Source organism: Trichechus manatus, unplaced genomic scaffold (genome assembly GCF_000243295.1).
Source record: "Trichechus manatus latirostris isolate Lorelei unplaced genomic scaffold, TriManLat1.0 scaffold00033, whole genome shotgun sequence".
Classification (NCBI taxonomy): Eukaryota; Metazoa; Chordata; class Mammalia; order Sirenia; family Trichechidae; genus Trichechus; species Trichechus manatus.
In genome coordinates, this window is record NW_004443969.1 from 19958946 (window position 1) to 19985803 (window position 26858).

At 39.5% G+C, this 26858-nt stretch overlaps 1 protein-coding gene and 1 long non-coding RNA gene across 6 annotated transcripts in view; both read right to left on the reverse strand.

Annotated features, from left to right (window-relative positions):
- On the reverse strand, positions 1 to 25776 carry LOC111820306 (uncharacterized). The gene is made up of 4 exons (XR_002823860.1): positions 22933 to 25776; positions 16948 to 17120; positions 11632 to 15373; positions 1 to 2938 (listed from the first exon to the last, which is right to left on the reverse strand). It is a non-coding gene; the product is annotated as an uncharacterized LOC111820306 (long non-coding RNA).
- Positions 1 to 26858, reverse strand: part of ZEB2 (zinc finger E-box binding homeobox 2) — a 146131-nt gene that overhangs the window by 72029 nt on the left and 47244 nt on the right. The gene's annotated exons all lie outside the window — the stretch shown is intronic.

Consider the following 26858-nt stretch of genomic DNA (forward strand, 5'->3'; position numbering starts at 1 on the left):
ATGATATTAATGGAAAAATGACTGGAATAATTTTATAAGTAGCTTACGAAAAACTGACAAAAATTAGCTACCATAAAATTTATTAGGCTATTTACTGTATTTCTAACATCCTCTATGTTCTCTCTTTGATCACTGGATTTTGTCTATGGCCATCAAATATGTCTTTTTTTTTATTATTATTATCAATCCTTATCATGCCCTTCCATTGCTCCCATCTTTTTTATTCTTCACAATAGCATACTTTTGACTAGAACACATTTTCTCACAACTCTCTAAATTCTTCTCCCCATCTACAACTCTATGTTAAAGATAAACTAATGAACCATATAAAATGCACCATGGCACCAGACCACTTGAACCTGCTGAGCCCGTTTTTTTCCCTTGAAGCATGGTGACCGTTAACTAGTAGCTGAGTAAGGGATTCCGGCTTCACACAACCCTACTGCGGGGCCCGCTTGGCCTCCTAATGGGCCAATTCCAAAAAGGAAGTGAAAGGAGAGGAAATAACCTTGTATTAGAAGCTAGAACAGTCCAGTGATATGAATGCGCTTCTCTCTCGTATTTTAGTTTTCGCTGGGGGTCAGATGGCTTAAATTTGAATTCTAGTTCCCCTACTTACTAATATATGACTTTAGCAAGATATTTAACTTGCCTCAGTGTCCTCACCTACTGAAGGGGGATAACACAGTGTTTTATCTCATTGGGTGGCTGTGAAGATGAGATGAGTTAAAACAGGTTAAGTACCTAGAGCTTGGCACACAATAAATGCTTAGTAGATGTTAGATATTTCCATTATATTATTATTTGCTAAGTAGTTTGTAGGTGACAGTGGGTTCTCTATATGTGTCTTGTGTAACAACTTTGTGACTATTCCTATGATAATTTGCAGTAGTCATGCTGAGCTGGTGAGATTTTATTCTTTCTCTGCTTCTGAATTTGGTAAAGGGCAAAGGAGGGCATTGAAAGGTCATGATATTTAAGCATGAAACATAAAATTTAGGAGTTTGGGGGCACTTGCTGTGGCACGGGGCTATCCCGGACGCTGAACTAGGTGCCATGCAGTACCCTAGAAGGTCGGCAGTGGTATTCCATCTCACAGAAGAAGCGGCTAAAAGTTCAAGATGATAAGTGACTTATTGGAAGTCTGTGAGGCTTAGTGGTGGAATGGAGTTTTCAATTTTTCATCTGTCTGCCCTCAAAACACAGTGCCGCACTGGATGCTGCCTCACCCTTTTCTGAACGGTGCACACAAGGTACATGCTAAAAAGAGATTTTATGGCTTTTGACATTTACGTTGCACACATTTAAAAGAGATAAAAATAGACACCATGCTGCTGATATAATTACTAGAGGCTATAAAAGCCATGCAAAAATCTGGAGAGGGGGCGTGGGAATAGTCAGAGGAAGCACGTAAACAAGGGAGCAGCGACACAGAACTAGGACTACGTACCGTCCTTAAGAACGCCCCACAGGCCCGGTAGAGTTCCACCATGTAAGATAAAGCCCTCATTTTGAACTTGGAAATCTCCCCATCTGCAGGCACTGGCAATGCCAGCAAGCCACAGGTGGGCACCACATGAGCAGGTGAGAAATGCGACCAGAAAGGGAAGGATGCGGATTTGGTGCCCCTAAAAGAGCACATCAATCCTAATTATCCTGCTTGGGTGCGCTGCTTATGTCGTCCTTAGTTTTTTTTGTTGTTGTTTCTTCAGTTGGGCAGTTTAGGAGAGTTTTAAACAAATGAGTGTCCAGGCCTTGGAAATCCCAGGGAAGAAAAGTTAAACAGCATCAGGAAGAGAAACTGGCTGAGTTATCTCCGCCCTGTGTACTGAGGTAAGGAAGCGACACTACACCAAGCTGGAGTAACTGCCTGTGGCCAGCCCCACAGCATCTCTTACTGAAAACTGGCAGCAGAAACCTGAGAATGAACTTCTGCACTGCACCTCACAAGGAAGCAGGCCAGAGAGGAAGCAGGCTTTTTAAGCCTGAGTGGAGTTTGAACACCGAGGACAGGGATAGATATTCAGGAAAAGGTGCCTCCTTATTTCCTCCTGGCTCCTTGCTGGTTACTATTGTAATTTTTAACATGCAAGCTGAAACGTAACATCCCCAGTGGCAAACTAAAAGCAACAGCAGCTCTCGCCTTCCCTGCAGTTACTCCACTCCTCCCTAAAAAACCATGATACTAGCACAGCTCCATGAGCACCTATAATAAGTACATCTTTCCAAGTCCACATTTTTGCTTTGTTTCTCTTTTAGACTGGATGTCAGGCAGGGGTAGTGGCTAAGATTTAGACAGATTTCGTGCAAGGCGAAGTTTGGTCTTGAAGCTCTGTCTCTTTCCTTTCCAATTAGAACAAGGGTGGATGCCTCTGCACCGAGTTGCTGGCTGTTTTGAGAGCTGGCCTTGCTTTTGACTGTTCATGTGACTGTGTCCTTCAGCAGACTGTGACCATGAAGTCAAATTCATCATTCGTGAGGAAGAGGACAAAAACTGGGGTGAAATGATTTGCTAAAGGTCACAAACAGAGTCAGGATCAGTATAGGCATTTAAGAATGTGCAGCCCATAAAATCTCTTAGCTTAGTGTGGAATTTACATAAGTCAGACGCTAAAGAGTTGTCTAACTTCTGCAATGTTTTAGGAAAGGGCAAGTGACTTTTGGTGTTTTAGACATCCGCTCTATCTGATCAGATATTTTAGAATGGCATGTAATAGACTTAAATAGTAAGCTATGTTGTATTTATTGTATTGATTCCAATGGGGAGTACATAATAATTCTACTGTCAAATCCTTAAAATCAGAATCATAAAAAAGAAGTGCATGGTTTATAATTACACCTTACTTATAGCAGGTCCGAGTCTTGTTCGTTTTTTAAGCTAGCTCTTTTCCCTAGGCAGTGTTCCTGGGTCTCTGGAGTGGATGAATGGATTTAGAACCTGGGAGTGGGGGGAGTCATGGAAAGAAGAGACGGGGAAAATGCACAGAGAGAAAAGACGTGCAAAAGAAAACACATTTAAATTTGTTACTACGCATGAGATCATATTTCTGGCACTTTGTGGAGGTCCTACGGAAGCTGTTAGTTCCAATATAGAAATACTACAGAGAGCAAATTGGTGTTAAATTTAAATCTATTTAGGAAGTAATAGTCTATCCACATTCCTTGTAAAATTCTCTCAGGTAAATTTGGAAGAGAGAAGTCTATTGGAGAAAAGATTTTTCTAGTAGGTAGTCCACTGTTTTCCAGTATGAATGCAATCTGTTTTTAGGAAAATAAATATCCAGAAGGAAGCTACACATTTTATTGGTTTAGTGTCTCTTGTGATGGTTAATTTGAAGGTGTCATTGGACCTTATTAAGAAAAGTTAGTATTTAGTATTCTTCCACACATGTAGAAATGATTGAAGGTGTACTAGGAAAACTTGGAAAATCTGATACTTCCATTGACCACTATTTACATTTTAAAACCTGGAAATTCTAAAGGATAAGCATCTTGTATGACATAACTTCCTTTGCTATAGTTCACTTTGGAAGTTAGCAATACTCTTACCTCCTGCTGTGGTTTTGACGGCGACACCTGGAAACTTTTGTTAAATCTCTGTTATTTAGTGGAATTGTGAGAAAGTTTGTAATCACATAGGTCTTCTACCTGATCTGGAAAGGAGTTATTCTCTCTTTCGCAGAAATCTTTAGTGCTTGTGTTTTCTAATTTTCTGCATAGACATGTCTCTATGCACGCGTATGACGTAGCATTGCACGTGCATGGGTCATATTTTACAATGTCCATGAAACTTACTTGGATTATTTCCTTTGTCTAAGTTTTAAATATATTTTTTACTCCAAATAATACATCCCTATGAATCTGATAATTTGTGGGAAAGATGAGGAAGCTGAATCTCACACAAGTCAGTTGTGAAGAATGTGAGGCTGCTTCACGGTAAATCCCCCTCCAACATATCTGGGGTCCAAAGCCACAGTTTCCAATGACCTCAACTCACTTCAATGTACCTTGTTTGACTGAAAGGCTTTGAACATTATTTATAATAAACTCCACATTTAGTCACATCCAGAAATTTCCACTTTCCATGCTATTTTGGACCTTAATATTTTCTTGTGGGAAAAAATATATACCCAGGTAGGAAATACAAGGTGTTTCTGAGTGTGCCACAAGTTTCTACTAACTTTTTGCTGCAGCGCACACCACAAATTTGTATGATGATTCTCTCCTTTATGCTGCTGAAGTCAGGGAGGGCCCCAGCTTCATGCCAAGAGGCAGAGGGTGAACCAAGCAAAAAGAAAAGAAATCAAGGGGTGCCTCAGAGAGGAAACAAATAGTGATGCCGCGGAGATATTATAGATAAAGTAAATACAGCATCACCACAAAAGTCTAAACACTTGTTAAACTGTCTGGTTTTAGAACATTTCAGCCATACAACATTATTCAACTACTCATCACTGTGAGAACAGGCAATCAGGAAAGCTAATTTCTTAATTAGCTCTGCTCCGGCGGTAATGATTGCAGATCGTGTCAACTAAAATCTGTTTGGATTTCTGTAAATTGGAGTCCGACAAGCCTGCAGTTCCGTTGCCAACCTGATAACTCTCACCCCCCTGTCTTTTGTTTTCCTTCCAGCCTTTTTCCTGTCGCCATCTCGGTATTTAATCTGACACCGCCAGGCAGCGAGAAGGGCTTACTCTTCCCCTTAAAGAGAAAGAGAGAGAGGAGGAAAAGCAAAACATTTACGTGGGGACAGGAGGGCTGGCTACACAGGAAACCTGGTCCCAACCTAAACTACTGACAAAAGCCTTTAATCTTTCCCACATTCCTCAAGGCATTCTCCTTCTGTAATAAGACATATTCCTTTCAAGTAAATCCTGATAAGGGAATTCATTTTTTTTTTTTTTTTTTTTACAGGAAATGTATATCCTTGTAAGTCTATCATCTTATTTAGTTTCTATATTATAGGGCCTAACTAATCCAAAACCATTTCCTTATCATCTGGCATGCTAACAGCACCGTCATCAAAACAAACAATCTGTTAATATAACTAAGGTTAAGCAAAGCCAAGCAGTTTGTGCTATATTTAATATTCATACAACAGAGCCTTAGCTTTCTTAACTGCTTGTTGGTCAGGAAAGACAAATCTGTTATTGAATGATTCGGACAGACAGTTTGTGTGACCCACTCAAGTGTGGGTGTATATGTATATTCAAAGGGGGCCCAACTGTCTGCTCAGGGCAGTTCTGGATTCAAGGAGACCTGTCTGGATCCAGGACAGATCTCTTAGGATCAGATGAGATTCCCTGTCTCCCCTGGTCCTTTATCCTTACCTTCTTTTGTTGTATTTCACCTCAACTGGTTTTTCACTGGCTACCCCATCAGATTTCAGAGTCAGAAACTTTTAGCAAACACAAAGGCGGAAAAAGAAATCATTTCGATGCATAGACTCATTAGCTGAGTCTAGCTTCACTGTCCCTTTAAATAAATCAAAATGAGATTTAGAAAAACACAAAGACCTGGTCTGTAAATCATTCTATTAGTATGTCTGAGTGCACTTAGGTGATTACCTGATGTCTGTGTGATTAATACTAACCAGAGGTGTGGGCCAAACTGCCCCCCACCACCTTTTTTTGTAGTAGGGAAAGTAAAGAAATGGGAAACCATTGTGAAATTATAAGTTTACACCACTCACTAAAGAGCAAAAGCAGTTTTTGGAAAAGTAGAACTGATGTAAAAGAAATATTCTCTAGTTAATGAGAACTAGAGGTCCAAAGATATCTGCCATTTAGGGTATCCAAATTAACAATGTAGCAAAAGTATTGCTCATGATGGAAACACTGGTGGTGTAGTGGTTAAGAGCTATAGCCGGTAAGCACAAGGTCGGCAGTTCAAATCCAACAGGCGCTCCTTGGAAACTCTGTGGGGCAGTTCTGCTCTGTCCTACGGGGTTGCTATGAGTTTGTTTGTTTGTTTTTTGTATTGCCCATGATAGGGATTCTATTTAGATAGAAGTTTCGATTAAAGTGCAATGACATATTAGAATATATTAGTATATACCTAGGAATGATATGCTAGCGATGAGAAAAAAAGACACAGAGTGTATTCATAACTTTTCACTCTTAGTTAATTACCACAAATCTAGTTTTAACCCAGGATTTATAAATAAAGTGTCTTATGCTCATCACAAAATAAGAAGTATTATTAATAGTGATCCTAAAGATGTTGCTTCAACATTAGGCAAATATAGTGTATTTTTAACCTCTATCGTAGGGTTAGAAATTACACAACCTTGTGTGATGGTGACTTTCTTTTTCCTCTAATGGTGACTTTTTGAAAGACTCACAACCTTCTTAAAAACTGAAGGTGAACTACTGAAACTCAAGATTTCCAGAGCAATTACGAACATTAAACAGAAGGATAATCCTGGTCATCACTGTGTAGACAGTCACGGTTCCATAAAAAATGAACAAGAATCACTAAGTAAACCCAGAATTTTCCATGCCAAATTTTTATGTTTTATCACCCAGAGGACATTTCCAGCATGAGGACTTACTATTTCACTAAATACACAAACCTGAGTGAAAGTCAAGGATGAACCTATTTTACCTAAACCTTTTGCTTTGAAAGCAGCTGTCTTGTGATGCATGTTTTTCTTACAACCACGCTCGATGCATACCTACTGTATTTTGATGAATATGGTGCTTTAAAGTCTCTCTTGAGAGCAGAGCATGTTTATTTGAGAGCCTCACCATTCTGATACCACATGACCGTCTTCCCTTGTAGTTGACGCTACAACCTTCAACCCTGCTCTGAATTATAAGGGTCCTGAAATGATCCTTCATGTATGTGAATGTATACACGCGGGTGTGTCTGCCCACATCATCACACCAGCACACACCACTCACACACTCACCCCACACACACATCACCACACACACTCTCCATGCTAAATCTGCCTCCAATTAACCAAAAGCACAGTTTTGCCCAGGCAGGGAAGATTTCATTTGGTCCGCATATGACTAGGGAGCCGATTTCATTTCCTGTAAAAACCCCCTCAAATGCTGCAAAGTTACCTGACTCAGCTGCTTGTAGAAATCAAATTCACTCAGAGATAACAGCTAATCATTTGTCACAGTAAGAAGCAATTCCCTGAAATCGGAAGGGAAAACCTGCCGCTTCAATCCGCAGGTCTGTCAGATTGCTAGAAATTACATTCTGCTCTGACTAACCTCTGCACTTGGATTGCTAACAACAAGCAGGCTGCTCTATCAAAAGAGACTATCATACAACCAGGAACCGCTTTTGATTCGTTCTGTTCCAATAACCTGAGAAAAGTTTATGGACATGCCTTGCTGCTTGGACCTCAATTTCCACCAACCTGCATACTGTTTTGAATTTATAGCCCTGCAGCTCCATAGTCACATAGGTAAAATTTACAGGCTGACTATCTGCTTCTTCACTGGAAGAAAATTAAGAGTTGATTTTATAACCACACAACTGATATTTACTTTCTGATACTTGGAGGAAGTGTGCAGTTCGAAGGCTTCAATTATAATGCCAAAAGAGAGAAAAAAACCAAACCAAACCAAACTGATTAGCTCTCAAAATACAATTTATATTTTTTAGAAATGCTTTCCGGGAGGGAATTAACTTTACACTCTTCTATGTAAACACTATTTGTGCAGCATATTATAAGTTTAATAAAAATGATATATTCACTGAACTGTGCACGTAGAAATTTTTGAAATGGTGTATCTTCGGCTATGTATATTTTCACCAAAAAAAAAAAAAGGTCCTCAAAGGTCAAGAAGGGAGAGGGTTGACATGTTGTGGGGTTGTTAACCAATGTCATAAAACAATATGTGTACTACTGTTTCATGAGAAACTATTTGTTCTGTAAGCCTTCACCTGAAATACAATAAAAAAATAAAATAGTAAAAAAAAAAATGATACATCACCTCTCTGCTAGATTTATTATTTGCATAGCGGTAGTGAATATGAAATATAGAACAAAATGTTTCTCTCTCGTTAGCCGTGTGCAATAGTGTTTAGAAAGGGATGTTTAGTATCTTACCCAAATCCTAGGAAGTCATTGTTATTACTTAAAGTATATTTCGAGGTAACTTACTGACCTGAGAAGTTACTGCTTTGAGTTAAAATCACATGATCTTTAAAAAAACAAAGGAGATACATTTTGCAAACACTACTCAGCCAAATACTTTTCTCTAACTCTGAGCTGATTTACGATGAACACATACGTTGCAACTCCTTTATAATAACTCAAAGACAGAGAAGTCAGAGATTCAGTGTTTAAGTAGCTTGTCTCTTAAGACAGTCGATTCCAAGTTTGTTCCAGGGTTTTTGTTGTTGTTGTCATTGGTTTTAAGCATTTTATTTTCCACAGTGGAATCAGCGGAGGACAGAGTGTGAGTAGTGACTCTGAATTTCCTTTGCTTTTGTCAAACTGTGTCACAACCGTAAAGTTATTTTAACAAGAGTTTATTTGCCTAGGCATTTCCTTTCTCTTGTAGTAGTGTAAGAGAAAGGGAAACAACAATTTAAAATTTAAGTGCCAAAACCCAACCCCCGTCCTCCCCCCCCCCCCCCCCCCAAAAAAACACTGCTGTCAAATTTCTGACTCATAGACCTTATAGCACAGAGTAGAGCTGCTTCATAGGGCTCCTCCCAAGGCTGTAAATCTTTACTGAAGCAGACTGCCACATCTTTCTCCCTCGGAGTGGCTGGAGGGTTTGAACCATCAACTTTTTGGTTAGCAGCCAACACTCAACCACTGCGCCACCCAAAAACCAAACCCACTGCCTTCAAGTCAATTCCGGCTCATAGCGACCCCGTAGGACAGAGTAGAACTGCCTTTTGGGTTTCCAAGGAGCGGCTGGTGGATTCAAATTGCCAACTTTTGGTTAGCAGCTAAGCTCTTAACCACTGTGCCACCAGGGCTCCGCTGCAACATCAGGGCTCCTACTTCAAGTTGAGTGGGTATGAGCAACGCTTCCAGCTCCTATCATAATTAGTTCAACGATAAGTACAGCAGTCGCCCCTTATCTGCAGGGGATACATTCCAAGACCCCGGTGGATGCCTGAAACCGTGGATAGTACCAAACGCTAAATATACTGTGTTTTGTCCTATATATACGTAGCTATGATGAAGTTTAATTTATAAATTAGGCACAGTAAGAGATTAACAACAACGATAATAAAATAGAACAATTATAACAATATACTGTAATAAAAATTCTCTGAATATGGTCCCCGGGTGGGATGGAACGGGACTGCTAGAGATGTCACTGCACTACTCATTTAATATTTTCGGACCATGGTTGACCACAGATAACTGAAACTTTGGAAAGCAAAACTGTGGATAAGGGGGGCTACTGTACATGGGTTTTTTAAACTTTTAAAAAATATTTGTAAATCTCTTTTTGGACTCTTTCAATTTTCCTCAAGCGACTGCAGTGGGAATTAGACAAGTTTGAAAGTTCTAATTCCTTTCTTTTGTGGACCAGTCCAATTACTTCTATCACTGGTTAAGACTGACTTAAATGCGGGAACATTTGCAAATTCTTCCCTATACAGTGTGTTTGGTATTAAAAAATCATGACACAAAATACCACAATTGATGCCATCAATGCTTTTGGTGGGATGAGCCAATAGACTTCCTCAAGTAACTCTAACAAGTCCTCCTTCCTTGGTCCAAAAAGCCCTTGGTCTTAGATCCTATTCTTGCACAGTCATTGGTACAGTGGCCAGGGCTTAAGCTCCTGTACTGTACGAGTATCAAACAAGCATATTTCACAATCAGATGACACTGAGACTTCTGCTCACTGTGCCAGACTCTCTTTACTGACTATTCTTTCATCTTGGGCCAGCTCAGGGATCTAAGAACCTACTGCAGTTGGAACCAAGTCACCTGACCGCGTAGTTCCCTCCCATTTCTTCTCAATCACCCCAGCTCTCACAGACACCAGCATTCAGGGCTCTCCACCACCATCCTGGACAGACAGGAGTCCCCAAAGGGATGCGTTTCTCTCTCCCAGGAGAAATGTGTGTAGAATGAAATGCACTATTAGTCCCTGTAGGCTTTCAAAAGTATCTCTATTTCCAGAGTCTCATGTGTGTCTTAAAAATTCTTTCCTCTCCAAAGTTTAGGAGGACTGTGTGATTATGTAATAATACGTGGCATTTACGCATTAATCTACGGACAGCAGAGCCCTTTTGTAGATATTTAATTTGATCCTCATAAAACCCTCTGAAGGGGGGGTATTATGATTACCATGATTTTATAGATGAGTTAAATGAGAGTCAGAAAATTGAACTGACTTTCCCCCAAATTGCCTAATGTCAGAATCTGGATCTGATTCCTGACTCCTGATCCTGTCTGACTCCAGATTCGACCTTTGCTCTTCTGATCACCTCCGGGGTACAAAGTTAGCACACAAAAGTCGAAATAGGATTTCTAACTATTTATTTAGTAGCATTTGGTAGTGCAAGTATAACATCCTCACTCTTCTGATTCAGCGGCTACAACTGTGCAGAGCTGAGGGAGAGGGAGGGACTACCGCCCATAACAACTGAACTGAAGTTGTAGAAAAAGCAAGTTAGTTGTAATAAGAGTACCTGATTTATGTTAAACTTGTCTTAATGGGATAAGTTACATCCATCATTTTGGGATGGAATAGGTTTAACTTTACTTGAGGGGTTTTTAAAAATGTTTTTTCATAGATAAATCACCAAAATTAGATGCTGACCTTCCAGGATATTCACTCTCATCTCCCAATTCCTTTGAGCATAAGATGCAAATGGATCACACCAGGGAACAGACAGCTGTGTACTAAATAACTCACGCAAGTACTTTTTGTGTTGACTTTTTTTTTTTTTTACTGCCCCAATTAATACTTCATTCAAGATTTGAGGTTAGATATTCAATTAAAAATACTATTCCTCCCTCAGCCATGAGAATGTAGTTGGAGCATTAATGCTAAGACTAATTTAGAGAACAGTTGAGTAATGTCATAGATTCTGTAATGTCCATGGGAAACTGAGTCTCTTACTCTACAGAAACTTGAAATTGATCCCCTATTGCCCCTATTCCTGTTTTCATTGAGTCTTCAACATAATCTGTGTTATACACACACAGAGTTGCTGCGTGGTACAAATGGTTAAAGCACTAGGCTGCTAGCCAAAAGGCTGGAAGTTGATGTTCACCCAGAGGCACCTCAGAAGAAAGGCCTGGTGATCTACTTCCAAGAAGTCAGCCATTCAGAACCCTACAGAGCACAGTTCTACTCTGACACACGTGGGGTTGCCATACATCAAAATCAACTTGATGACAACTGTTTTGTGTGTGTGTGCGTTATACACACACACTGACACACACACACACCCCACCACCACACACTACTTCAACTTTTTCAGGCATCTTTATTTACTACAGTTAAAATAAAAAAAGATAGAGAAAGAAATCAAAACTGTTAACTAAGTTTTTATAACATCTTAAAATTACCTTATTTTATATTTTTATAACTAACTATAAACTCTGGGTGGAAAGCAACTGACTTGGAAAAGCTCACCAGCCTTTATGTTAGCATCAGGGAGAGGTCTGTAGCAAGTTACCTGATTTTTGTAAGAATACATTCAGTGGGGGTTTGCAATTCTTGCCAGCTGGATGAGTCTTACTGGTATTGATTCACACTGCAGAGTTCACCTTGGACGTGATATAGATATACTGGGTATTATGAGACTTTAAAAAAAAAAATCATCATTTTGTAATTTTGTTCACATTTCAACTGACAGAAGATACAGCAGATACTTACATTTTCTAAGAGAAAGAAAAAGAAAGAAAGAAAAAAATCCTGCTCATTCTTCTGAAATTTAAGTAGGCAGCCCTTGAAAGATCACTGGGAAAAGTCTGTATTTTCTCAGGTTTAACTAAATAATTTATGCATACTTTCACTTTGGCATGATGAAGCAATTTTAGCCTTTAAAACCCACAACTACTCAGGAGGGAAAAGGTCTGGTTCCTGTAACTTAAATAATTTAAACATCCAGGTGGAAATGCTTTCAGCAGTTTCCCTTTTGGAGACAAAGGAAGAAGACTTCAGAATTTTGAGATACCAAGAATAAAGAATTGATAGAATACGTAACCTCGGATGTATTTAATTTAGAATGGAAATCCTGCAATAGTTTTTTGAATGATGTGGACCAGAATGAGCAGTGAAGTGAAATGTCTGCTTGCCTGCTGTTTATAATCAATGGACATGTAGAAAGTAATATGTCAGCATAGCCCTAAGCCACACATATACGTATGTACACATATAAATACACACATATGCAAAGAAAAGTATCTACAAAGGCTAACAGACCCCTATAACCCACGTCAGCCCAAGCCTTAAACATTAGGTAGTTATGAGAGATCTTAGAGGAAGCTGTGTTAAAATATAAGGTGCTTTAATCCATGGCTTCTTGGGGTATATCAATGTGCATATTTTTTGATATATAACTAAGGAGATTAAGATGAATGAGAACAGAACAAAATGTCAGTTCTTTAGGACACAGTACTGCAGACAAGGATCTATGGAACTACTAGAAGACTACAGGAGATTTTGAAATGTAGGTGTCAGGTATAATCAGCCCTGTGGGTTCATGGCCTCCTAGCCTTCCATCAGATTTCAGAACCGCCATGGGGAAATTTGCCTTCTCCCTTGCGGGTCTGTAATGACATACGTGTAAAAGAGTGTGGGACGTGGGACGAAGCCTCTGTAGATTTAGAGCACAGCTTATAATCAGAAAGTTTTTAGGGTCAAAAAAATTTCCTGCTGTCTTATAAACATGCCAAAAAAACGTACAGGGTACTTCATGTTGTAATTTCTTGTGGCAGAGAAAAACACCCAACAACTCATAGATGGAGCAATTTTTTAAAAATCTGTGTCACATTCAGATTTGATGGCTCATGTAGAGATGAGGAACAGCTAAGAGACAAAGTAAGGTAACAGCAAGAGAGAGTCTGTTTCCTTCAGTGTTGAGTGTGACAAAAATCATCCAGCAAGGGTAAAAAGAAATCTTGCTATGTATGTATTCTTACAAATGAGGGCAGGCTTCATTCCCTGATAGAGAAAAACAAGTTGTCCATGTATGTGAGTATTCGCTCTCCAAAACTTTTAGCCCTATGTGCATCATGGGTATGCATCACACTAAGTCCTATAAAGAAAGATCCTGAAGAAAATATGAAGAAAGGTTACCCTCTGAGGCAACAGGAAATGTTAAGCTTGGCCAGGGCTGCATAAAAGAGGGTTGCTGAAACCAAATGTCACGTTCACAACAAGGTCGCTATGTTATGATGATTTCATCCCGAATGCGACTCTGGGTTTGTTTTTGTTTGTGGTATTAGGGGGAGGGCCACCTAGTGACGTAGGTTAGAGACTGAGGAATGGGGAAGAATGATGCCGAGCCATGGGCACATCCACGCTAGTAAGGAATTTGAGAAATATTATTCCTGATGTATTTAAAGAGCTTCAACATCCACAGCTAAGGTATGGGATGTGAAAGGAGGCCCAGAAAGTGGGGAGGGTTGGTTGTTTTTTCTTTCATTTTCTTTTCTTTCGCTTTTTCTTTTTTTTGGTCATCCATTGGCCTTAATTAAGCCCAGCCAGCCTCACAAGCATGGGAAACTTGGAGAACTTTTTTGTTTAAAGTGACCTTGTTCCCAGGGCTTTCCCTACAACTTCTCTGAGCTCGGTTCCAAGGATGAATATTCACATTCCTGCTCTGAATCTCAGAAGAGGGCACCTGGCATAAAAAGGACATTTTAATCTCATCTGAAGTGTACTACTCAGAGTTTTTATTTTTAAAGGGAAAATAAACCTTTCTCCATAATCCTACTAGTTATACTTCTTAACTGTATTATTTTAAGACAATTAATTCAAATTTTAAAATAATGAAATTACAAGCAGAGCCTCTAAACTTCTTTTAGTATATTAAATTGGGCAGATTGCTTCTCTCCTTCTAATTATGACTGTAGCAGTTACAAAAGAAACTGTCATTTTGATAGAGCAAAAGACAATCTGTCTGCCAAAAATGTCCAACCATAATTCTAAAAAAAAAAAGTCATCGGCATCAAGAACATGCTACTTTGTTTGATGTACTGTCTTATTGGAAACCTAATTTGCTTTCAGCCTCTGAGACAATACATAACATAAGTTTGTGTGACTAATTTTTCTTGGAAATATGAGTAATTAGAATTAGGGGCCATTTTCATAGCAGGAGTGGACAAGTTTTTAAAAAAATTCAAAGTAAGTGCTATAGTTATTTTCTTTGCCTTATTTATAGCACTTCTAAAACCAAGTAGAAGGGGGATGCTGAGCTTTGTACGGGATAATGTGAGTCCCCATGTAAATTGTGAGTGATTGCAAAGTACGGAAAGGTTTATTACCTAAGGTGAGCCCTCCCAGAGCTCCTGGCATATAAAAGCATTAAGCGTATGTTCTAACAAAGTCATAAAAATCAATAAACAGGAACCCCCCACCTGTGCAATGGCCCCAGTGTTAAGTTTTACACATGTAGTAATAGTGCGTATCAATTTTCACCACCCTTCCTATGCTAGCTATTACAGGGCCTACCCCCACCGGAGGGACGGTGAGAGCCACACCATTCATCCATCCCACAGAGTTGTCTCCATGCCAGGCCCATTGCATCATTGTCAGCTTTATTCGATCTGCAACTGGACAAGGCTGCAGCCCTAGCTTCTCTACACCCACTCAGCACCACCACAACTGCAAACTGTGTGCCTCTGTTTGAAGGTTTACAAGTCCTTCTGAAAGAAAAACAGGACCGTTGCATATTAATGCCCCCAGACCCCAGACGATCACACAATGGAAAGGGGAAAGACGTATCGTTTCCACCAGTATGTGACCTTGTCCAACGGCTGCAGTCGATAGCTTATCCACCAAGGTTTAGAAAATAATGATACATTCTCGATAAGCCTCCAGATGATCAGGTTTCCACAGCAACTAGTTATAATCTGCTTGTTCCTTAATAGCCAAAAAATTCAGAAAGCACAGGTCACCATTTTATCACACACATGATAGCATGTGCTAGAAACTAGGTCCTAAATATACAGTATTTCCACCAGTTACAGAAGTAATTACTAATGTCACACTTATTTCATAATTAAAGGAAATCCTCCCACCTCACCTCCCCAATAAGAGAAAAAAGTCCCCGAGTGTGTAACTTTTGTACTACATACTCTCTTCTGTCATCCAGGACTCTGTTTGGAGGGAACAGACTTATTAAAATCCCAGACGCTTGTTGGTAAAAGAGTTCCAATAACTTTGGGGAAAATACTTCACTTGGGGACATTCTGAAAAAAGAAGAAAAAAGAAAAAAAAAAAAAAGCCTCATTTTAATTATAATCCAAAGACAACTATTGTGTCGTGAGGAGGAACATTTGAGAAGAGACACTTCGTTGACATAGGACTTGGGTGAATTTTTTCTTTCCTTTAAATGGTTCTATTGGTTATGGTTTTAATAGCCCTAGAAGACAAAAGAAGGTGCTTGGCAATGACTCTTCCTCCCCTCCCCAGCAAAAACAAAACAAAACAAAAAAACCAGGAGTTTTATCTGTCTGAGGTTGCCTTTGATAGCGCTCACAGCACGGAAGTGCCACTCACAGGCACTTGAAGCTGCGTCATTTAGGAACATAAAAATAGAATAAAGTTGTGCAGCAAATGAGAAATTTTGATATAACTCAAGTGCTGTGGCATGAAGCAGGCAAGAAGACCCATCTAAACATTTTTTTCAGGAAAAAAATAAATAAAATGGAAAACGCAACTCTAGTGTGATTTCCATGAAGGTGTGCTTGAAGTTGTGCTAACTTCAGTGCCATCCATAAGAGTTGTTGCTATGGATATTATGAGAAAAGCAGACATTTCTAGCAGTGCAAAGAAAGTGAAGCACTGCAGTTGTGAACAGCTGGCATACAATAGATACTTTAAGGGAAAGTGACCCTCATGTATAATTTTTAACTGAAGACTGTCAGGCCCCATTAGTTCCAACAGGGCCTGCCAGGGCCAAGATAGGTTTATAGGAGTATTGTATTAGCACAGTTTCTGAAAGAGCAGCCTGGAAACATAATACGGGAATTCAGTAAATTCAGTGTTTTAAAAAATTGTACACATTTTTTTGTTACTCTGACATCAATGCTCTCCACCTATGTGTTTGGAATGAAAAGCCCAATGGGGTAGCAACTACCATGGTAAACAATTTGTGAAAATGCCCTTCTGAGCAGTTGGACTATGTTCAAAGGTAAGCCCCAAACGTTAAGAGGGACAACCAAATGGTGGCTACCATACTGATTATTCACTGGGGTACTCAATGTTTATGACTCAAAGGCCTTGAAGAAAATAGGGTGAGAAGCCAAAAAACTATTGAAACCAATTCAGCTGAAGTTCAAGTTAGGAAGTCTGGAAAATATAAGACAGTCTGTGAAGGAAGTAATGAGCTTTTATTGGGTAAAGAATGTATGTTTCAAATGCAATAGCCAAAGTAAATCATAGAAAGAAAAAAAGAGGTCACCTAATTCCTTGCTTGTTGGCCATTCAAGTAAACAAATATGTATTGAAGCTTTCTTGGCACCAGAGTTGCCCAATCTAAATACATGGTAGAATGACAATGATGAACAAGTGACACGCTATGGTTTCAAGTAGCACCATCTTCACTGAACGCATGGACTCATGGCAGGGTAAAGGAAAGAGTGAATACTCAGCGAAGGCTTCATGGAGAAAGGGGTAATGGAGCTGATGTGTATACAAAATGCTTACTTAGGCAAGTACTTTATAGCTCAATGGATGGTGGCTATGCTTAGCATCTGGTGGAACCTACCATGCTTAATTTTATTCTGTGATATTGTGCAGTTTAAAATCATGTTTGCCTTACCTCTGTATCCTTAGCGAATACTGCTTGATACTGTCTTGTTGGTACTCTTTGGTGTAAATGTTTCGAGGAAATTTCAGGCACTTATACCCCAAATTAATGGGATTCTTGGCATCCTCTCTCCCTTTTAATGTTGCACTGATGTGGAATTAATCTATTTAGGTGGCTTGCCTTAGCTACAAATATTAAATAATCAAGTCAACATCTTTATATATTTAAATCTACCATTTTGTTATTTAGAGAGGCAACTATTCACTTCCATAATTATAGCCACTTAAATCAAAGTCTACTAATTAGATAATGTAGCTGGGCTTTACAGGTATTATAGAATATTCTTTACTAGACACTATATTACAGGCAATCATTAGCTCAGCTTTAAAAGGGTTTAAATACTAACGTATTTTTTAATTTGTTTTATTACCTAAATAAGCAATCAATGTGCATTAATAAGCATAATTGTTTTTTTGGCATCTGTCCATTCATTTGGTCCACCTTGACAGCCCCAGCAAACACTGCAGCAAAACTCTGTGCCACAATACACAAGTGGGAAACATCATTGACATCATCTCAAATAGACATTATATATTAAATTATTTTGATATTGAGAGATTAAAGCCTCTCTAGTATTCCATAATGTCCTCCTCAAAGATGTTTCAGACAAGGAACTCTGACAAGTATTTCCACCTCCAACATCACTTTCGAGTGGCCATAAAACAAGCCTTAATGAGGTGATAAATGTGTTTACCTTTGATTAGGTGAGCTGCTCGATAAGATAACATGGAGGACCACTTTCCAAGAGTAAATATGTACAGAAATCACTGGCCATGACCATTTGGTTGGGATTCTAGAGGTAAGCACAGATCCAACAGGGATAGCTGACTCCTCCAATTCATCTTTTCATTGGCTAATTTGGCTTTGCCAATGAATGAATAACATGTATAAGAACTTTTCATATCACCTGTGGACCCCCACAGTTCTTAGAAAACCCATTCCCGGATTCTAAGACTCTGTGTTGTTATACAACTCAACCACAGCTCTTTCCATGTTATAGTATACCTATTTTCTTGTTTCTCTGTTTCTCAATAAACTGAGAGGGCTGGGATTTTGTTTCCTCCATCTTTGAATCCTTTGAGGCTAGTACTGTGCCTGGCTTATGGTTGACAGTAACTGGTACCTTTTGAATGCCTGTTTCCGTTTTTTTTTTCTGGAGACACTGGAGGAATAGTGTTCTGTAGATCTTCCTTATGTGGTAGAAATTTTGTATCTACTCTTATGTATATAAATTTAGATGTCTTACTGCCTTTTGCCAACACCCACCAGGAGCACTATACAGTAATATACTCTTTACTCATTTCAGTTGACCTTTCTGCATATTTGGCATATTCACCGCAAAGGTACGATTGTTTGATTTCACATAAGGGAGGCTGTTATCATTTGGTCCTTGACAATTTCCAAAAACAGTTACTCTCAGCGTAACAAGCAAACATGTTACTGTTAAGACTGGAGGAAAAATAAGGCCAAAATGGCAGCCTCACCACACAACTCGCATGCATTCTAAAATAAAAGAAATATGAATAAAAGGTAACTTATTCAGTGTCACTCGTACATATTTATAGTTTAAAAATTAGTCAAAGTTTATGTCCTGAGGTTGCACCTACAGGAAGCCAGATGTGCCTTCTGCATGTGACCTAAGACAGGCCTAGAGCAACAACTAGATAATTTCTCGCTCATCCCCTACACCGTCGATTGCGGCGGCTTTCTGAGGTGAGAGAAACTGACAGCACTAACTCTCCAGGGCAGAACTTTCCAGTCAAGTGGATCAACGGACTGAAAATCTCTTATGAATAGTCATTAGGCCTTCATTACAAACCCCTCAAAACCCAGTTCTCTTTTCGCAACCAAATGCCTTTTGTCATCTTCACAAGGTGCATCATTTAATTACCAATTGATTTCTTTATATATGACAACATGTCAGATAGCAAAATACAGTGTATCTCCCTTAGGGGGGAAAAGTCTGTTAACTATCAGTATGCCAGATTACTGAATTTATCTGGAAAGCAGGCATCCTGCATACTGTTTATTTTAACTACTTTTTCTAACCCCTGAGTTTCTTTCTTGTAAAAGGCCAATAAGAGAAAAAGAAGGAAAGAGCTAGTGAGAGACAGAATGGAGTCCTCTCATACCCCGAAATACGTTAAATTAGTGGGAACATACTTTAAGTTATCTCTCTACGTAAAACGAATACTCAACAACGTATACAGAATATATAGCAAATTCTTCATAATACAACTATATAGTGAACTACCACAGCGCATCTTTCTACATAAAAAATGTCCAACAATTGTTCTCATTATCCCAAGAATTTACTCAGCTTCTGACTTAGCTAATGCACTGAATTTTCCCCTGTACAACTGCAGCCTGATAATCAAGTCAGTTCTGTATTAATAAGCTGAATAATAAGGGAATTTCAAAAATGTACAGGACTATTATACCGTAACAATAAAACCTCAAACGGAGTAAACCAGGGCAGTGCTGAAGGTAGGCGTCAGAAAATAATGAAACCAGTGTTGCAGTAATGCACTCCATTGTGTGACAGTGTAAATGCCTGCTTCTTTCATACACAGAAGCCACATTACAAGAGTCCGAAATGTTCTCAGAGCGTCACTGTGCCTGGTTGTGCTAGGACCTGGCACCAGCGGGCACTGAAAGCTGACATTATACTGTAGGATGTGCTGCAGGTGTGCAGGCCTGGGAACGTGCTCTAATTACATATTTTCCTGCCGAGCAACAATTAAGGTCGCCAAAATAATTGCCAGTTTCTTAATCCCTCTCTAACAAGACTGACATAAGGAATGGTTTATTTTTCTCTGGTTGTTTTGAAAGTGTTCCTCAAGATTTTGGTTTTCTATGGGACTGCATAAAACTAATGCTTAGGTTCGGATGTGTGATTATACCCATTGTTTAAAAAAAAAAAAAAAAAGGCCTGTCTTTGAATTGTAGTAAAACTAAAATAAAAATAAAAAGCGTGAATTATATAACTTGGTAGGAGGTTTAAACATTTTTCCTCTGAAACAAGGTACCTTTTTTTCTTTTAAAACCTTGTACTTCTACTTTCTGAAATGCTCGGATCACGGGGAATATTAAAATATGCTGGGGGAAAAGCAGACCACGGAAAAACACAAACAAAATAGGTGTCTTTACTTACATTGGCGGTTCTTCACCTTTCTGGGGGGGTCACATAGCCTTTTAAGAAACTGATTAAACGTATGGACCAGGGAAATACACCAATATACAAAACGTTACATGCACTTTCTGGTGGTTCACCGATCCCGTAAAAATCCACTAATGGATCCCAGGGAAAGAACCTCATTCAACTAACAAATATTGCAATTACTTTATACACCTCCCTTCATCCATCCATTTCCACATTCTCTGAGCCATCTGACCACCATATGAACAAAGTATCTACCACAGGCATCAGGAAACAAGTTTGGGGGATTTATATGCTTAACTAAAACCCATTTCTTTCATTATCATCAGTTGTCAATTTCCCATTTTAGTTGGGCTAATTGGACAGAGCAGAATCACTCAGAGACTTTTGAGCCAGCTCAGTCATTCTTGCCCGTTTCCTACAAATCAGAAGATAGCCGTGAGTGCTGATTGACTGCTTAGCAGACAAACTGAAGTTATGTCAAGCACATTACGAGGTAACACAGGCTGAATAGTAGAGGCAGCAGATGTAACTAATGGGGTTAGGGAGAGAAGAAGCTGGAGTGGTGGGAGAAGGGATGGAAGGGAAACAGAAGTGATTGTATCAGTAATAGAGACTTCAAAGGGGAGTAGTTTGGAAGATCTGGGGGGGGGGTGCTGGCAAATGGGAAAAGAGGCACATCTGCCTATAGAGCTGCTGATACAGGAGAGAGGAAAGGCCTGCCAGAAGACAAAGCAAAGAAGGGAAATCAAAGGCGAGGAAATGTAGAGCTGCGGAAGAAAGGAATCTGGGTTCCATTTATGGAGATAATGACACAGGCCTCATAGAGTCTGGAACTGTCTCAAACTGTCCAGGTTTGAGTATCTTGCTGAGACACATGAGCCATCTTGCTAAGTTGGAGACAGAAGGTAACTTTAATAATTTGATTGACCAATTTCACGTTGATGTTTGAAAAATCTTTTTCATTACAAGACTGATGTATGGTTTAAGTATGAACTGCCCCCCCTTCCCCCACTTCTTTACTTTGTTATGTGTCAGATGTTTAGAAACAGTGCTTGGTCAAAAATGAGCTCTTAGTGGACAGCTAAAATTTTTTTTTTATCGATAAAAAGTAGGGACTAGGCATGCCAATTCTCCTTTTCCTGAAACGGATGAGATGCTTGGAGTCTTTCTTGAGGGGGTAGACACCCTAATTCCAATGGTTGAGAGTGTGTGTGCATGTATGTGTGTGATATTACTTCTGACAGCATAACAGGGAGAGGGGAGTGAAGGGACAAGGACCCAACCCTTAAAGAAGCAGCAAGGAGAAGTATAGGGGCCAGAAGTGGGCTGTGTCACTAAAAATCATACTATACCCTGGGATGCTATTTCCACCACTGGCGGACAATTCTTGTTCTTACCCACATGGTGAACTTCCCTCGTTTTTTTAAGGCTAGCTCCACCACATCCTCTCTTACAGCTTCCCTGCCCAACATATTCAAGAGAGAGAATCTCTCTCCCTCCTTGTACCTACACTGAATCAAGACTTACCTCCATCATTAACCGATCCACTCTGTCAGTCACCCACCAAACATTTCTTGAATATTAAAACATGTCAGGCTCTGTCCCTTGCCAAGCTGTTCTTCCAGACACCGGTCTGTGAGGCTTTGAGAAGCCTCACCTCTGGACCCTTGGTACTAGTGCAGTACCTGGCACATGCTAAGTAGCTCATATTTGTCGAATATAGTAATGAAATGACTGGATATAAAACAACTTCCATGCCAAACAAATCAAAGGCAGTTTCATAGTAAAATGCTTCAAATAGGTGTAAGTTTAAAAAAAAATGATTTCGCATATAGAAGTGTACTCATTAGCAAAATAAGTTTTTTTTTTAAATGTTGCACTTCAGTTTCTGGTTTAATCACAATCATAGTACTAACAGCTTTCTCGTGGGCATGACCCAGACACCAACTAACACATTGCCTCTGATAGAGCATGCTAAGTAGGTGTACGTGGATTCATTTTTGACTGATGCAAATACCATCAGTCAGGACAAACCATTTAACAAGCACTTGTGAGTCTATACTCTGCTGATCCCCGAGTGCCCACAGACTCTCTATTAGACACTATTCATACAATTCTACACCTAACTTATAACAGGCTTTTTTTCTAACCCAATTTCCTTGACCTGTGTTTTCCTTCTAACCAGACTTCAGAGACAAAGGCTGAGCAGTAAATCATTTTCTTAGAAAAACACTACCAGGCTATTTTGGTCATTTGGGCTGTTATTTATATGCCATACCTGAAAAGTTATTTTGAGATAGCGTAACTCACAAAATTATGTTCTCCCATTATCATTATTGCTTCAAAACAATCATTAATTTCCTCTTTGGCTTCCTAAGTGGGAAAACATCAAAGAAACGAAAAGTTCCCCCTAATTTAACTTTTCTTGAAAGGTAACTGATTTACAAACAAATTACTCGTGTCGTGTGAGGAAGAGCCGAACTTGTCTGCTCATTTGATACATTTTCAAGGGCTACAGTGTGGAAATGAAGCTCTAAGAAGCTCCTGTGTGATCCACAAACAACTTCATGCTGTATTACACGTGCATCAGATACAGAAACCAAACCCTCTGAACTGCAAGCAACCTGCGATGCAAGTGCTCGCTTGGCAGTGCCTGAAAACAGCTTATTTAAACTGCAAACTTCCCAGTTACCACTTACAGGTGATTTTTTGAAAGTTCATTATATAGATGAAACAACTTAATCTTTATACTTTGTTTCTTAAATCATACATACGTCATCTTTGAAAGCTGCTATTTAATCTCTTCCTCCAAAGCTCATCAACTTTGTTAAGAAATTGCCTTAAGAGTGAAAATGCATTTAAAACATGCATGAAACTGAAACAAATATTCCAACTTGAGGGCAAATAATGTTGGCATGGATAGGAACTTCCAGGATAAGGTTTTGCCTGAATAGAGATCACATGAGAAGCATTTTGAAGTCATAACTCGACAGTGTAAGATGATCAAAGCCAAGTATTAATACTTTTTATCAGCTCACCTTCTAAACAATATTTCAGTAGATTTCCTTTCACACAGTGATATTTGTAATAAATGTTCTGCCTTTGTTTTAAAGTCAGTCTGTAGAAAGATGACATCAGCTTAGCAAACAATAAAGTGCCTGTAATATTGTCTCCAGAGGGCTGTTATATTTACTTTGTAGCAGTAAAATTCAATTTTCAAAAAACACTACATGAATGATGTTAGGTTATTAACCCTATCAGCACTGTAAAACATCGTCATTGTGTGCAGAATGTAGGTCACTATCTAGAAGCCTTAAGTTCCTTTTTTTGTTAAATAATCCATTTAAGCTGCTTTTCTCTCCTATAGGCTGGGTTGTGCCCCTTGTTTTGGGGAAAAATTTTCCAGCTGGAACAAGACCCCCACACTTCTCTCCTGCCTTGCTGTCATCCAACTACACCCCCACCCCAGTTTTGAAGTAGCCCTTTTGCCTTTACTTATTACCACAACCTGTTGTTCTTGAGTTAAAAATTGGTATATATTGTCAGATTTTCCAGGTAACAGAGTCATAACTCTTACCCATTTCAGATCTAGGGCAAAAAAAAAAAAAAAAAAAAAAAATTGGGATGTGTCTCATTTCAAAGCCCGAATCTCTCTCAGAGAATTTCAAGACCTTGAGCGCAGACACCTTATTTCTGGACTTTAATGTGACTCACTCGCTAAGGCATGAGTAAAATCAGTATATACCTGACAGAAGCGATTAAAACCCTCCGTTGTTTAGAAAGAAAATGTCTCGACAGCACATCAGCGAGCAAAGGGTTAACTGGTTAAACTTCTACAAACCCCCACCGTAACTTCCCAAAAGCTGACAATAAGTAAAAGAAGTGCTGGTTATCCATTTTTTAAAGGGATGGGATTGGTTTTAGAAGAAAGGGAAAGAGGATCAAACACCTCAATGCAACAAAAGGTTGTGTCAGAGGGCCCTCAATCACAAACCTCCTTCAACAACAGATATTCCAACCTTCCCGAGCAGTTACCAGGCAGCACAGCTAAAAAGTTCCATGACATGAAAAGAACAAAAACCGAAGGGACAGAGGTAGTTATTGTCATGCACACTCCTCTCTCTCTTTTTGGCTTGGGCTTTTCCCTCCCCCACGAAACTTCTGCATAAGCTAGTAGAGAAAAGTAATGGTGCTGCTTGCTGAAAAGAAATCCCCTATTTGTAAGCTACCTCCTAGGTGGAGAGGTAGGCCCAGTGGATTTTCTGCGAGAAACACCTGATGAATGGAGAGCTCATCCACATGATTACTTCAAAAAACAAAACAAAACAAAACAAACGCCTTGTGAAATTAATAAGTATAATTATAGCCTTGTAAATATGGTCAATATTCCCTTGAAAACACTTGGATTTTTTTTTTTTTTTTAATTGATGTTGTTCTCAAATTCTGTCTTCAGTGCACAGTGGATGTCAGCTATTTGCATTTTCTGTGCTGGGTCTTAGAGGTATCTTAACAGCATGCACAAGTTTTCCACTAAAATGTAAATTATTAACAAGTCAGAGTTTTCACTTGTTTTATCTCTTGATGTACCATCTAAATAAGCATGTAGAACACTTAAAATTCTTACCATTTCTCTGCTTTCTGAGAAACAAATCTCATGCATACTGCACAACATATTTTCTTACGCACAGTATGCTTCCACAGGACGGGAAAGAACTAATTTGAGTGGGGAATACTATAGCCTTCCTGGAGAGTTAGCTGTACAAGCCAAGAGTATTGACCCAAAGGAGCATCTGGGCAAGTTTTCATCATCTTCATCATCACTGTCAGCTTTAACATTATTATCTTCATATTCACCCTCAAAAAACATTATTTAAACCTTCCTCAGTCACCTGGTTCTGTGTGAGACACGCTCAGTTAACTTTGTCCTTGCAGTCTAAGTACTATTGGAACCAGATTAAAGAAAGCCAGTTGTGTTGTCAACCAAATTTACATGCAAGGAGATAAGAGCACACAACATGATGGAATCTGAGGAGGTGTGACTAGGTAGCTGGCCTTTGAGATACGGTAATAATAATAATAGCAAACACTTAAATGGTGCTTACTATGCGCCAGCGGTGTTCTATATGAATTATCTCATTTAGTCTTCACAACAATCCATTTTACAGATGAGGAAACTGAGGTGCAGAGATGTTAGGTAACTTGCCCAATGGTATAGTACCAAGTGGTGGGGCCAGGAGTTTTTATCCTGGGCATGCTCTCAACTATTACACTTTGCTACACTGGAATGGAGGGAGAAAAGCAAAGAATTAATAAAAGATATGAAGTTTCAGGATCTGCCCTCTTAGGTGTGAATCTGGGACATGTATAGCATAGAAGGGTTTCTGAAGCAACGGATGATTGAATAAAGCGGTAATAGGTGGGCTCACCTCAGAAAAGAAAGAAAAAAGATTGGACCAACTAGAAGGTATCTGGATGAAGAGGTGAGCTGTGTAAAGGGAGCATTAGAACCAGGGTTTAGAACTGGCTCATTCCAGTTTGAACCCCTGCCTATAAATTGCATTTCTAACGAGTTCCCAGGTGATGCTAATGCTGCTGGTTAGGGACCAATTCTGAGAACCACTAGTAGAGCTGTGGTTCTCAAAATTTATTATGCATAAGAATCACCTGGGGATCTTGTTAAAATGTAGATTCTGATTCCGTATACCTGGGGTGGAAATGCAAATTCTTAGCAGGGGTTCGAACCGGAACAAGCCCTAATTTAGAACCCAGTCCTCAGAGCAGTCAGCAGTCTCAATGGAGCCCAAAGAAAATGAATGGACCAAAGACACAGACAGGAAAAAAAGTTTGTCAGTGGTGTTAAGGTGAGCTGGAGTTTGAGATGGGCATGTGGAGAGGGAGGGCAGAGGCTGCACAGTCCCAGTCGGCCAAGGCCAAAGCCTAGACTTAGACCACAACTATGTGAATGAAAAGGAAGGGGGTGGATTCAGGAAATGTTGGCAAAGAAAAAGTGGCAATGGTTGGTAACAGACTGGATGTGGGAATGAGAAAGTCCGTGGTGAGACAAAAATAGCTCTGGGGTTCCCGGTTGGGAGGTCTATGATAGGGTGGTATTTCCCACAGCAATGGAAAACTGGACAGATAGGGAAAATGAGTGGCTTTATGCCGTGCTTATTTAATTGGCTGAAGCCAATTTCAGTAAGTTTTGAAGTCTCTTGTGGGAAGAGTGCTATGTGATCCTACAGCATGGCTGGTTTTACTGACCCTTTTAATAGAGGTCAATACTCTAGTAGCTAGAATATCTAGCAAGAGGCTGTCAAGTGTGTAGGCCTCTGACAGGAGGAGGCATGGATACTGAGTTGGTACAGGACAGAATGTGCATGTGAGGAATGCCTGGAGAATGATCTAGAAGCAGAGGTGTGGGGTTGTTACTGCGTTAAGAACGTTGAATGTTACTTCCTCTAGTGTGGAGCCAAGTGAGGGAGCCTAAAAAAATATTTCAGGGTAAGTCATGGCCAACCCTAGATACCCTGGCTTTATCTACTCCAGGTGTAACAGCACAAAAATTCACGGTTTAACCTCAAGGCAATGAAAGTTGCGTTTAAAAAAAAAAAAAGAATTAGGATATATGTATATAAAATGGTAGGGCATGATTTCTCCACCTTCTGGGGTCAAATCTTCATTGGTTCATCCAGTTTCCCAT